This window comes from Dipodomys spectabilis, unplaced genomic scaffold, assembly GCF_019054845.1.
Source record: "Dipodomys spectabilis isolate Male_0828 unplaced genomic scaffold, ASM1905484v1 ptg000335l, whole genome shotgun sequence".
NCBI classification, from domain to species: domain Eukaryota; kingdom Metazoa; phylum Chordata; class Mammalia; order Rodentia; family Heteromyidae; genus Dipodomys; species Dipodomys spectabilis.
In genome coordinates this window covers 5,985,983-5,999,584 of record NW_024871012.1, presented here as the reverse complement: position 1 = coordinate 5,999,584, position 13,602 = coordinate 5,985,983, and positions in this window count along the sequence as shown.

The window sequence follows — 13,602 nt, the reverse complement described above, 5'->3', positions numbered from 1 at the left end:
TCCCCAAGCTCCTATTATTTGATAGCTTTCAGTGAATTTCATTATGCCATTTTAATTTACAGATATCAGTGTATTTCCATAGTATTCAACCTCATTCAATTTGCCTCTTCTCCAATCCCTTAATAGTTCTATTATTACAAACATGCTTCTCTCTCTGCATGTGTGTATACATACATATGTCATATAATCATGCATATACTATTCACGTCTTTAAGTCTAAAGTGCTTTTAAATCTAGATGTGGGAAGAAATGAAATACCTTCTCAACCTCCCTGCTCCTCATGTGAGCTAAACTTCTACCAAACTTGGGAAAACATTGTATCATCTTTTGTAGAAGGGCTTGGGAATATTTATTGGTGACAATTAACAACAAAAGCAATGAGGATGAGAACATGCCATTGCTTATCAGAATCATTGACCAGTTGAAGCATCTTAACTCCATACAGAGTGTCTTTTGTGGCTTTTGTTGTCTAAATGGTTTAAGATTTTATGCGTATATTATTATAATATATAACAATATATAATAATATGTAATATATAATGTTATAATAATACTATATCACATTTTTTCTACGCTTATCCTTTTTCTGTTCTTTTATGTCTGAGGCTGTGACAAAAACTTGGCGCCTGATGCCTTTGCAGATCATCTGGTGCTCTTCAACTGAGCCATGCCTGTAACCCCTAAGCTTATCCCTTTCCTATACACATTTACAACTTTTAATATTATGTTAGAACAGGAAATTACTCCTGCCATACCTCACCCATCTAGTCTTTGTTACCTTCCTCTTGGCTTGCTCAGTGTGTCAGTGTACTCTGCTGACTGACCAGCTGGAAGCAGAACCTGGTAATTCTGAAGGATGAATGACCTCAGTGAATGAGTCTTAAGTGTGAGGAGTAAATCTAAAAGCTGTTTGTCTGAACTAAGGGCTTGGTGACCTGAGTTCTTTTACCATCTGAATGGAGTGTGCGTTTCATGGAATTGATGGATCAATTAAATTAGAGTGAAATTGATGGATCAATTAAACCAAAAGCATTCCTGTTTACTTGTATATAACACCAAAGACTTTGAGGGTCCAGAAAGGAAAAGATATATATTTGGTAGCCTGATAGTAAATTCTGCTAGACTTTTGTCCTGCAACTTTCAACAGCAGAACTTCTGTTCTGACAGCAATCAGCATTCAGCATGCCTATGAGACTCTTCTTGGAGAATCTGTCCATTTGTCAAACCGTTTTCTAAGCGCAGCTCTGGTCATTCATAGGTGATGGCTTAGAGGTGTGGAAATTCCTTTGAATGCTTTAGAAACCAAGGCTGATGAATTTTAGTGGGGAGAGCTACATATCAGTCTTAATTTTGGAGATCGAGGTGCTTTAGTTTTATTAGTCTAATTGTTCCTGCAGGTGAAAGTTTCTCTTGCTTGCCTAGTTTCCTTTTCCATTTTGGGAATTGCATCTCCGTTTTTGTTTTGTTCCTTTCTCAATTGAGTACATTCTCATTCCAAAGGTGGACCCATGATTCAGGGCTAGCCAATCAAAGCAACATTCACACACACCTTTAAACTGAGTAGATGTTAAGCAAAGCACTCATGTCTGTGCTCCTAAGGACAAGAAAGGAGCACTTCTCATAACAGCACAATCAATAAAACAAGACATGTGTCCACCTACTCATTACATGTATAAATAATTCATGTTATTCACTTCATTCCATAAAAATTAATGAAGTACTAGTACATGTGATAGCATGAATGAACCTTGAAAATATACTAAGTTCACAAAAGGCCATATCTTACGATTCCACTTACCTGAAATGTCTAGAACAGGAAAATTCATAAAGAAAGCAGTTGCCTTGCTTTGAGGGGAATGTGAGGGATCTGAGTACTGCCAAAGGACCAAAGACTGTACATTGGGGCATGATAAAAATGTCTGTCAGGTTCCAGTGACTCAGGCCTATAATCCTAACTACTCAGGGGCTGAGATCTGAGGATCGTGATTCCTGCCTGGGAAGAAAAGTCTGTGAGACTCTTTTTTTTTTTTTTTTTTTGGGTCCAGTCGTGGGGCCTGAACTCGGGGCCTGGGCGCTGTCCCTCAGCTCTTCAGCTCAAGGCTAGCGCACTACCACTTGAGCCACAGCACCACTTCCGGCTTTTTTCTTTTTGCTTATGTGGTGCTGAGGAATCAAACCCAGGGCCTCGAGCATGCAAGGCAAGCGCTCTACCACTGAGCCACCTTCCCAGCCCGTCTGTGAGACTCTTGTCTCCAATTAACAAGCTCAAAGTAGGATGTAGACATGTGGCCCAAGTGGTAGCGAAACTAGCCTTGAGCAAAAAGCTGAGACAGCCTCTAGACCTTGAGTTCAAGCCACATACACACATGCACACAACATGTTTTAAAACTCGTTCTGTTGGTGATTCATAACTAAAATGTTAAACTCTTCCAAACTGTTCAGGGATGAGTTATATGCTATATAAAGTATATCCCAATAAGGCTGTTATAAAGGAAAAATTCATTAGGGCTTATATCCAATATTTGAAGGCTTATTTTAAACTGTTGGTGCCTATAACATCCCATTAACTTTCAGAGAAATCCTGGAAAGAAGTTGCTAGACCAAGTTGGAGAAAATAAGATCCAAAGCCTTTTAAGTGATTTTTTTTCCTGTAGTTTAAAATTTTAGAGCTAGGATATGTTGAGAGAAGCTCAGAGTGTAGAGACTCTGTGAAGTCGTTTATTATTTTCACAATACTAGTTTTATTGTTGTGAAACTTTATTTTTTGTCGGTTGTGGGGCTTGAACTCTGGCTTGGGTGCTCTCCCTCAGCTCTTCAGCTCAAGGCTAGCTAGTGGTGAGCCATAGCACCACTTCTGGATTTCCGAGTCTCATGGACTTTCCTGCCTTTGAACCATGATTCTCAGGTCTCAGCCTACTGAGTAGGTAAGATTATAGGTGTGAGCCACTGGCACCTGGCTGAAACTAGAGTTTTAAATACCAGGCCCAAGCTCCAGGAGATTCAAATGGTCACCTACTTCTGTAGGTCAAACAAGGAGATGGTAATGAAGAACAAAGAAAGATTTATTTTATAGCATGGACAGCTACAGAAGAACACTTTACTTCATCAGAGTATAGATGTGAACTACAGGTATAAAGAACTAATTGTAGGGGAAAGAGGTCTGCATAAACAGTCCCAGTTACAGACATTACCCACTGGTCAGAAGTGATCTGACAGTTCATTGTCTCAGGATTAGTCAGGTGGGACATTATTATAATAAGTGTCATTGATGCCTGATGGTCTGGATTCGAGACAGCTCCAGAGAGAGATAGCTGCCGGAGAGAAAGATTTAAGGCAAAAAACAGATGCAAAAGGAAGGCTAGGATACCTAGCTTTTTTCTTGCTTTTAGTTCAATGCATGGACCCAAGTAAATAGTTTAAAAAAGATTTAAGCACCTGTCACAGTTGATGTTTGTTTGAGGTTATATGCTGTTACTTTAATTGCTTTACTCAGTGAAAGAGAAATAACTGATAGCACTGTTTGAGGCCCTTCCAGTATATTAATATAGTAAACTTCTAGAATATTCCTCTGAAAGAAGTGCTATTTTGACCCTATTTCTGATAGAGGAAAGAAAGGGAAATTAACTTTCCTGATCATATAGCTATGTTTCCAGGGCAAAGCTAGGATTTGAACCCAGTTCTTACTGCTCCAAAACTTGTACATTTACAAAGAACTTTCCTTTAATACTGTACCCTGTAGAAAGAGACAAAGAGAGCTCTGTTTGTTCAGTTGGGTAGACATCTGTTACTAGATTTCCATCTCAGTGTTTCAGTGGCCTTCAGTGCTGAGGCATAGAGCCAAAGGTGAGTGGTATCAGTCAATAAGTGGCTATCCTGTAGCGGTGTTTGCTTTGTGGTAACTAAACAAATACTGTGTCAGGTGACTAGGCTGGCGTGGGGGTAGACTAAGCAGGAAAGATTACTGCAATTTGTCTGTACTGCTACTGAGAGAGGAGTCTCATCTATCTGTCTCTGTTTCTGTCTCTGTTTCTGTCTCTCTGTCTCTGTCTGTCTCTGTCTCTGTCTCTGTCTCTCTCTCTCTCTCTCACACACACACACACACCAGTGTGCTAACAGCACAATCCTTACCATTGTCTTACAATCTGGCCACAGAATAGCAGGTATCTTTGACCCTGGCTCCATGTGTTCTGTAACTGATGAAGCCCAGCCCCCAGGAAATCCCTAGACTTGTCTTTCAGGTTAGTTGTTTAGCGAGGACTTAGGGAGTAAGAGCGCTTCTCTTCTGACTTACAGAATCTGTTTGTGACTGTGTGACTGTGTATCAAACAGAATCAAAGAGCTCTGCCAAGGCAGGATTTCCCCGGCAGTGTCTGTAGCCTGTTTCTCAGGAGACCAAGCTACTCTTGTATTTACTGAAAGAGTGAAATCAGCAGCTCCAGGGTTAGAGTAGAGGAATCTACAGCTTCCTGGTGCTGACCTGGGAGAGGAAGCCCAGCTGTCCAGGTTACTATTCTTGTGGAAATGAAATCAATTCTCCATGTGAAGTCATGAACGGGGACTAATAGAAACCAGGCTTTCCTGGGAACAAGTGTTAAACAAGTGCAGTTTATCCTCCCTGAATATACCTGGGCAAGTATACATCTTTATAAGCTATTTGTTCTTTTAAATACAACTGATGTCTGAATTCTGATTTTATTTTAGAAAAATGGATTATAAATGCTTTTGTACTGATGGTGGAAAAGTAGCTTAGAAAGGCTAGTAAGATCAGAATCTACTGACTTGTGTCTGAATTTTAGTGTGTATTGTTGGCAATGGTGATTGCAGCCTCTCTCCACATATATATGGAGAAAATTAGCTTGCCTGGAATTTGTGTTTCACATCAGTGAGCTGCACAGAGCCCTGGTCAGCCTCAAGGAAGATCTGGTTGATTACACTCAAAAAGGGAAGGTAATGGATAGGGTCTTAAGGGGTTTTGTGAATAACAAAGTCCTTCGTTATCCTTTTCATTTTCTTTTTACCGCGTGCCCTCTAAGACATCTCTTCCTTAATCTCTGTTTTATCCCCAGAGTAAGGTGACTAAAAATACATTCCTACCACTGCTGGACTGGTATTTTTGCAAAGCAAAAGCAGCTTGTAATACTAGCTACTTAGGAGGATGAGATCTGAGGATCTTGGTTTGAAGCCAGCCCTAGCAGGAAAGTCCAAGAGTCTTATCTCTATTTTTTATCCCTCCCCCTAAAAAAAGCCAGAACTGGAACTGTGGCTCAAGTGGTAGAACATTAGCCTTAATGAAAAAAACCTCAGGAATAACCAGGTGCTTGTGGCCGATGCTAAAATCTGAGAATCAAGGTACAAAGCTAGTCTAGGCGGGAACATCTGTGGGATTCATCTTCAATTTGCATCAAAATGTTGGAAAGGAGCTGTGGCTCAACTGACAAAGCTCTAGCTTGAGCAAAATAGCTCAAGGACAGCACGCAGGCCCTGAGTTCAAGCCCAAAGACTGGTAAGAAACAAATACAGCAGCAATAACAACAAAAAAACAACAACTCTGCATAGTGTGTTAGAGTATTTTAGACTTTGCCAGAAAACCACACAGACATCCAGGTACAAAGAACAAAAGGACCGGAAAGGGACCGGCAAGACCGGCTGTTGTTTGGGGTGACCTATTTAACCTGCTGAGGCTAGGAGTGGCTAGAAGGGGCTAGGAAGTGGAGACCCTGTGAGGCCAGGGGCTTCACGATGTTGGACTAGGATGTAGGGATGGGGTCCTGCAACTGCCCAGACCTGAAGGTCACTCTAAGGGGCTCTTGCTGCCTTACATGGTGTCATCTCAAGGGGTTGGAGGCCTTTACTAAATGGACTAGTGTTGCCTAGGAAGGGAGTATGCTAAGCTGTGGACATGGGAAGGAGTATGCTAAGCTATGGGAAGGGAGCTCATTGGACTAACATAGTACCTAAGCCCCGAGTTCAAGCCCAGGACCAGGGAGCTATGGTTCAACCTGCAGAGCCCTGGCTTTGAACAGCATAGCTCAGAAGCAGGACAACAATAAAAACAAAAATAAAAACTACCATAAATCCAACCTGGACACAGACAGCTCATGCCTGGAACCAGCTACTCAGAGGTTGGGATCTGAGGATCAAGGTTCAAACCCAGCCTGGGCAGAAAAGCCTGAGACTCATCTCCAGTTTACACCAAAAAGCTAGAAGTGTGTAAGGTCTTCCCCGGGCCCTAGCCTCTCTACCACTTGGCTAACTCTCAGCCTGGTACCCGTGTCACCTAGGTGACTGCCTTCAGGTGTGCAGGTGACCTCTTCTGAGGGAAGGTTCCAGGCCCTGAGGTCACATCTGCATCCAGTATGGCCACATTTTCCCTCACCTGGCTGCACCTACTCTCAGCCCCTTCCCCTTTCAGCCATGCCTCTCCACCATGTACCATGCACATTCGGGCAGCAGTTTGCTGATACAACAAACTTCTCTTCCTGCCTGAATACCGCATGTATTCTCTTTACCAGCTACCTATTTAATTTACAGCACAGCTCCACTAGTAAAATAGCTGAGGAAAAAAAACCCCCAAAACTCAGGGACAGTGCTCATGCTCTGAGTTCAAGTCCCAGGACTGGCAGAAATTTTTTTAAAAAATGTATCAATGTTTCCAGGCCTGTAATCCTAGTTACTCAAGAAGCTGAGATATACAGGTCAAGATTCAACCCCATCCTGGAGAATCTGCGAGACTCGTCTCCAAAAAGCTGCAAATGGAGCTGTGGCTCAACAATGTGCTGTGGTAGAATACTAGCCATGAGCAAAATAGCTCATGGACAGTGCTTAGACTTCAAGCCCCAGAACTGGCAAAAAGAAAGCTCAGGGACAGAGCCCAGGCTTGCTTGAGGCTTGCTTGAGTTCAAGCCCCAGGACTAGCAAAAACAACAAAACCACAAAACCACATGGCTCATACTTAGAATCTTAGGAGGCTAGATCTAAGGCTCAGGGTTTAAACCTAGCCTGGAGAAGGAAAGTCTGTGAAACTCTGACTTCCAGGTTTTTGGTGTACTATGTTGGAGATGTGGCTTTGCGGGTAGCACAGGGCTTGTAGTTTAGGGAGAGCAGTGGGTTCAGTTCTGATTGTCACTTCGTGCTTCGTACTGTGGCTCAACTAGTCAGTGTATTAAAAAAGGCAGCCACGAACAGCACCAAGGCTCTGAGATCAAGCAGGTTCAAATCCAACCTGCGCTGGAGGAGGACACAAACAAACTGGTATGGAGCTGGGCTCAAGTCATAGGGCAATAGTCGAGCAAAAGCTCAAGGGGCTAACAGCATAGCTCAAGTGACAGTATCTGCTTAGCAAGTGTGAGACCGAGGCCTAGCACCATCAAATACTAAGTCCATATAGCCTGAGAACCACAGGATCAAGTGTGCTTCTGAAATATGTTAAGCCTCTTGATGTGTTAACTCCGTTCCTTGACTCTACCCAGGCAGCAAACTCCAAACACCAGGTTCAACCTTTCCCTGCTCCACCACACTGCCTGGCCACCCCCACAGCCAGTCAACAATGACTTGTCTCCAGACATGGAAAAGCTGTCATCCCGAGTGAAGAAGAGAGTTAGCCGCCATCCAGTGTCATTCAGGCTAACCTAAGGGATCAGAAGCAGATCATCAGGGAGTGAAGCATTTTGAAGGTGTTTGAAATCTGTGCTTCAGGGAATCTTCCCTTTGAAGTACGAAGTGACAATCAGAACTGAACCCACTGCTCTCCCTAAACTACAAGCCCTGTGCTACCCCCAAAGCCACACCCCCAACATAGTACACACAAAAGCACTTTATCAGAACAACATTTATTGAGGGAAATCGATATTCCCAACAAGGAGGGAGTCATTTAGGAGGAAGGAAGCGCCCTCTCTGAAAATTCTGGAAAAGCCTTTTCTGTTTGAATAAGAGGGACAAATCTCCCAACACGGTACCTTCCGCAAAGACAGGGGCAGCTGCAGGTAGTTGACCAAGTTGACGTTTATGGGTAGTCGGTGTTGGTTTGGGTCCTGGCTCCTTGTGGGGCACGGATTCCGGGTGCTTTTGGCGGAAGGCCTTGTCTTGCGATGGCATGTTTTTCTGGGGCTGTCTGCCCCTGTCTTTGATGCATCTGTTTCTTGTGGGATTGCTCTGAGCCACAGGCGCAGCTTCTTGACTGGAAGGGTTATTGGTTACTGTAGAGTAGGTAGCCTTGTCATTTGAGGAGCGTCTCTCGGGCTTCTCTGTTGGGATCTTTAGTTCTACCTCTTGTTGGGTCTTCCCAGACTTCACAGAGGAAGAAGGGGGCCCTCTGGAGCAGGTGACATCCACTGCATGCCTACTGCACCCCTGTTTCTCAACAGCTTTTGTGTTTCTAGAAAAGGCAGCTTTACCTAGACACCTCGCCTGCAGAGACGACGAAGAGCTACCTTTCCCTGGAGAAACTTCTTGGCCTTTGAGTTTTGTACCAGGGCTAAGCCATTGGAAAAATTGTTTAATCTGGTTTCTGAAACTACTTTCAGAAGGAGGCTGTCTCTTCTGTGACAGGGCTGGGGAAGACTTGCTCCCAAGTGTCTTCTCTGCCCTGTCTGGAGGGAGGCGGCTCTTCCTTCTCAGTTGGGATTTCTCCAGTCTGGCATCTCCTCTGCCAGGTTCATGCACTTTGGATACCTTAGGGTTCACTCTCTTCGTAGTTGAGGGGGAATTCTTGTCCTGGCATTTGAATATAATGTGACTGGGTTCCTCCTGCTCTTCCATGCTAGTCCTTCTGCTGTGCGACTGAACATGAAGTACCTGGGAGGCTGCTGTGTCCCTGGTGGAGACAACCTGGTGATGAGTCAGCGAGGTCTGCATTGTTGGAGGGGAATTCTTGTCCTGGCATTTGAATATAATGTGACTGGGTTCCTCCTGCTCTTCCATGCTAGTCCTTCTGTTGTGCGACTGAACATGAAGTACCTGGGAGGCTGCTGTGTCCCCAGTGGAGACAACCTGGTGATGAGTCAGCGAGGTCTGCATTGTTGGAGGGGAATTCTTGGCCTGGCATTTGGGGATAATGTGGCTAGGGACCCATGGCTCTGGCTGCTGCTGCTGCATGCTGCTCCCTCTGCTGCATGACTGAACATGAAATACCTGGAAAGCTGCTGTGTCCCCACTGGGAATACCCTGGTGACGAGTCAGCAATGTCTGGATTGTCCCTTGGGTTGTCCCCTTATCTGAAGTTGGGGGTGGGGCAGCGGGAGCTTCCTGAGCCTGCCTCTGCTTCCTGTCCTCCAATATTAACTTCAACTCATTAATCAGTTTGCTTTTAAGTTCTTCTATTGATATAGAATCAGGAACTGAGATTCTCGTTAGGGACTTTTTAGTAGTCAGGGTAGTTTCTACTTTTTGAGAATTCACTTTAGTCACTGGGGTCATCAGGTTGTTAGGTTGTGATTGGAAATTAGGATGTTTTCCTGCTTTGATTAGCTCTTTGGACTTGTCAGTCATAGGAAAATGCCCTAAATTCTTCATTTTTCTCTGAAACTTTTTGGTATTATTGCTGGAACCCTCGCTCTTATCTAGTATCTCAGGTTCAGTCCCAGCTTGTCTTATGGACAGCACTGAACTGTGAACATGTTTATCTCCTCTGTTGTTTGTGTGGAACAAAGCTGTGGGTTTGCCATCTTCAACTGCAAACTGAAGACTGGTATACAAAGGTGATTCCTTTACAATCTCCTGTCCTCTTTTGTCCACAGGTGCAGTGGCAGAGAGGGAATTATCCACAACAGGGACATTTGCTGTTCTCATTGTGTCCTCATGAAAAGTGTTAGAGGGTCCTATTAGAGGCCCAGGAGCCTCAATTTTAGAATCCGCCCCAGAAATAAGAACGTCTGAGGACGGAATTTTTAAGTAAGAGTTTGTTTGGGGCTCTTTTACATTGAAGATTTCTATGGGTTCTTGAACCTTCTGTGGAAGGCCATTCACCATTCTCCAGTGAAAAATCTTAATATGATCCTCCAAAATCTTTTGCCTTTTGCCATAAGGGAAAGAACTAAAGATGCTGTCTTTTCTCTCCAATGGCACCAAATCTTTCACTTGGCTGAGGAGATGCTCACAAACATTCACTTTGACAGAATGCCTTGAACTCTGCACAATTTCTGGGATCTGACCCTTACTGATTTCATCAAATTTCTTGCTCAGATGTGCTTCCAGGGCCTCCTTCCGGTGTTGACTTGCCTCTAAGGTGCTTGAGTGATGTCCTGAATGACTATCCACAGGACTTTCTTGGTCTGTGTGAGTGTCGGGTGCTGGAAGATCATCTGGAGCCACCTTTGCATGGCTCAGTGGTTGAGCATTTTTTCCGGTCTGTGAACCGTGTCCTTGTTCTTTCACATCCTGTTCTAGAGGAGGTATCTCTGAGCTCCTCTCACAGAGCTGCCTTTCTAACTGTTTCGGTTCAACCTTGCTTAAATTTTTGCTGCTGGGATGAGTAAAAACAGGAATGCATGCGAGCCCATGACTACTCTTTTCCTCAGTGTCCTGGGAAATCTCTGTCAGAGGAATCATCGATGACAGAGATGAAACGATCCTGTCGGGCAGACCCCAGCGGTGCTGGATGAGCCTCTTTCGAAGGTGATGCTCTAGTTTTTTCCGGAGCTCATCGTCAAGAGGAAAGTCTCCAGGAAGTATGGAGACGGAAGAATCATGGGCCTTACAGGCCTGTTTAACAAATGAAAAGTGGGGAGCTGGAGGACAAAAGTCTTCCTGGGATTTTTGGATGACAGGGGGTAAACCCCATATGTGTTTCTGAACTTTCTGTAATACATTATATTCTAGAGCATCGATTTGAGACGGTGTAAGAAGCTGTGTCTCACTCTGAGGCTGAGGCGTGTGAAAACATACTCCGCAGTTGCAGAGCTGAGATCCAGAAGGTGGCACGACTGGAAGTGGGGATTCGAGCTGGGCCTGGAACTGGTCAGAGGGGAGATGCTGGGATGGAGACTGGAGAAGTGCTTCAGACAATGCTTGAAGTTGAATCTGGGGCAAGGACAGAGTTGTCTGGCCTGAAATGACAGTGGGCTTATGGGCACTGTAGGCATGAATAGTCTGGTTGAAGCAGGTGGAGGGGCAGTCACCTGAGGCAGGGACAGTAGAGCTCAGGGACTCGCAGTGGAGGGATGGGAGGCCCCAGAAAAGCTGGGCCGACCTTTTCTGTGAATGGTCCTCAAAGACCTTTGGACGTGGGGGCTGCTCGTGGTGCATGTGAAAATTCTCTAGTTTGCCTGTGGTGCTTGCAAATGGGGGAGACTGTGTTGAGTCTTGGTGATCAGCACCAGAATGCAACAATTCCCCTGAAACACTCGGCTGGCGCTCTGGCTTTGACTGATTGGGGAAAGATTGTGTTTTATCTTCCTTCTCCTCTAACATCAAGAAATCGCCTCTCTTTTGGATTTGTCTCTCCAGCAGTGTCAGGACATCAGAGCAGATAAATGAGGGAGCTTCAGAATTTACAATATAGGTGGTGGTGTCTCCCTCCATAGAACTCACAAGACTATCGAGCTCAGTAAGAGCTTGGTCCCTATTCTGTTGTGCCAAGCTGGGCGGAGGCAGGTTTGCAGCGTGGGGCTGCAGCATGCGGAGTTTGGACACAGAGAGGGTTGAGCCGTCAATGGCTCTGTTTGAGTCATAAGTGATTGCTGGGTAATAAGTGGGCAACCCATCAAGGCTGTCCACCAGACACAAGGAGGTGTCTTGTCCTGTTTCCTGAGTATTACATGGGCAGGGGGAAATTCCGGGTAGGAATGGGTCCTCCTGGAATTGGGAATCCATGGGAGAAATAGACGATGATGACAGAGAGTCTTCTGGTGGGGGAGGTGGAGGTAAGTTCTTTAAGGAGGTGGCTTTGTTGAGAGAGACATTGGAGGAGAATGAGAGGCAAGGTTCGGGTGAAGTGGCTGGTGTTGAATGTTCTGGAGGGCTTGTCAAACATGTGAATGATGACTTTTTTATCAAAGCCGTGGAAGCCACACGGGACACGGGGAGAGCATCATTTTCCAGGGATGCCCTAGACAGCAGACGACTGACCTTAGCCGTGGTTCTGTTACATATGGGACAGAGGGGGTCTGGACACAGCAATTTCCGAAAGGGGGGGATGTCATCAGATTGGTTCGGTGGGCTGCAGGAGACAAGAAGCGCAAGGCTATTGCCAGGACTGACATGGGGAATGGAGGGCCTGCCAGTGAGGGGGGGAGGGGGACACCTGCAGCCACACACCCCTTTGTGCTCTTACACATCTACCTACGACCTCATAGTACTTACTGTCTCCTTTCACACACCCATTGCTATGGCTACCCCTCTGAAAACTAGCCACCCATCTCTCCATGGGTGCTTATAATGTGAAATGGGGACCAGGAAAGAAGAAGAATGGCTAATTACCTTTTAAAAATAGAAAGAAGTTTCCTCTCCTCTTCAATGTCTCTCTGGCAAGTTCTCCGACCTGGAAAACCAGAACAGTGTAATGAAAGTGGAAACATAAGGATCGTGTAGGAGTCTCTTTAGGGTGGTTACCTAGGACATGGGTGTGAGCTCCCGGGAGTACAGCTCCTTCCTTACACAGCTGAAGTTGTGGCTGGACTCTCACCTGGCCCCCTAGTGAGCAGAAACCCATGCCCAGGTCTATCACTGCCTCATGCCCAGAGCTGGCAGAACAGACTCTGAGAAGGATCTTGGGGCTGACTGTCTACCTGTGAGCCTTTCCTCTGAGGACTCATTTTCTCAGAGAGACGATGTGTAGCAACTGACTTCCTCAGAGACCATGGGCTTTGACACCTCATGAAAGGAAAAGGATCACCATTGATGAATTCCCATCACCCACGATAAAACATTACCTCTAAATGCTCCTCTCCTCTTCAGTGTAATTCTGCCTTGATTCTGAGAACAAAAAAGAATGAGAGGCTCAGTTTCATTCGTTTCTTTCTCTAGCAAGTTGAGATATTATCTGGGAATTAAGTGAACAGAAATTTGCTGTTATTTCATTGTGAAACATGGTCCACTACTTTCAGTTATTTGCCCGTCGCCGCACACACGGTCTTCACTCAGAGGGCCTCTGCTAGAGAAGGGCATCACACCTGCAGCCACCAGCTACAGCTGTGCTCCTCCTCTGAGGAGGACAGAGCTCACACTGGAGGCTCTGCTCAGAGGCCCTCAGAGGTCAGCACTGCTCTTGTGTGCCTCTGGGCAGGAAGGAAAGCTTGTGCAGGACGCCTGGCTTGGGGACAGGACTCAAGATCACATGTCAGAAACCACACCTCTTCATGGTGCTCACACCGTGTAACTCAACCCACAGTTAGGAAGCAAGTCGCTGTCCCTGTCTGGTTCAGATGGACACCTGAGCCCTCCCATGCTGGGCCTCATGCCCTACAGCAGCAGGACTTCATCTCTTCAAACTTCCCACGTCAACCATAACAAAATCTCTTGAGGGGTCACCCACGCTTCCTTACCTTTTGAATGTATGCATGGATCCAAAGGGTTGAATAAACGTGTAGGAACAGCCGGTAACACAAATACAAAATCAGGACCCCCACGGCACCCGGAAAGGTGTACGAGGGATCAAAATCCAAAAAA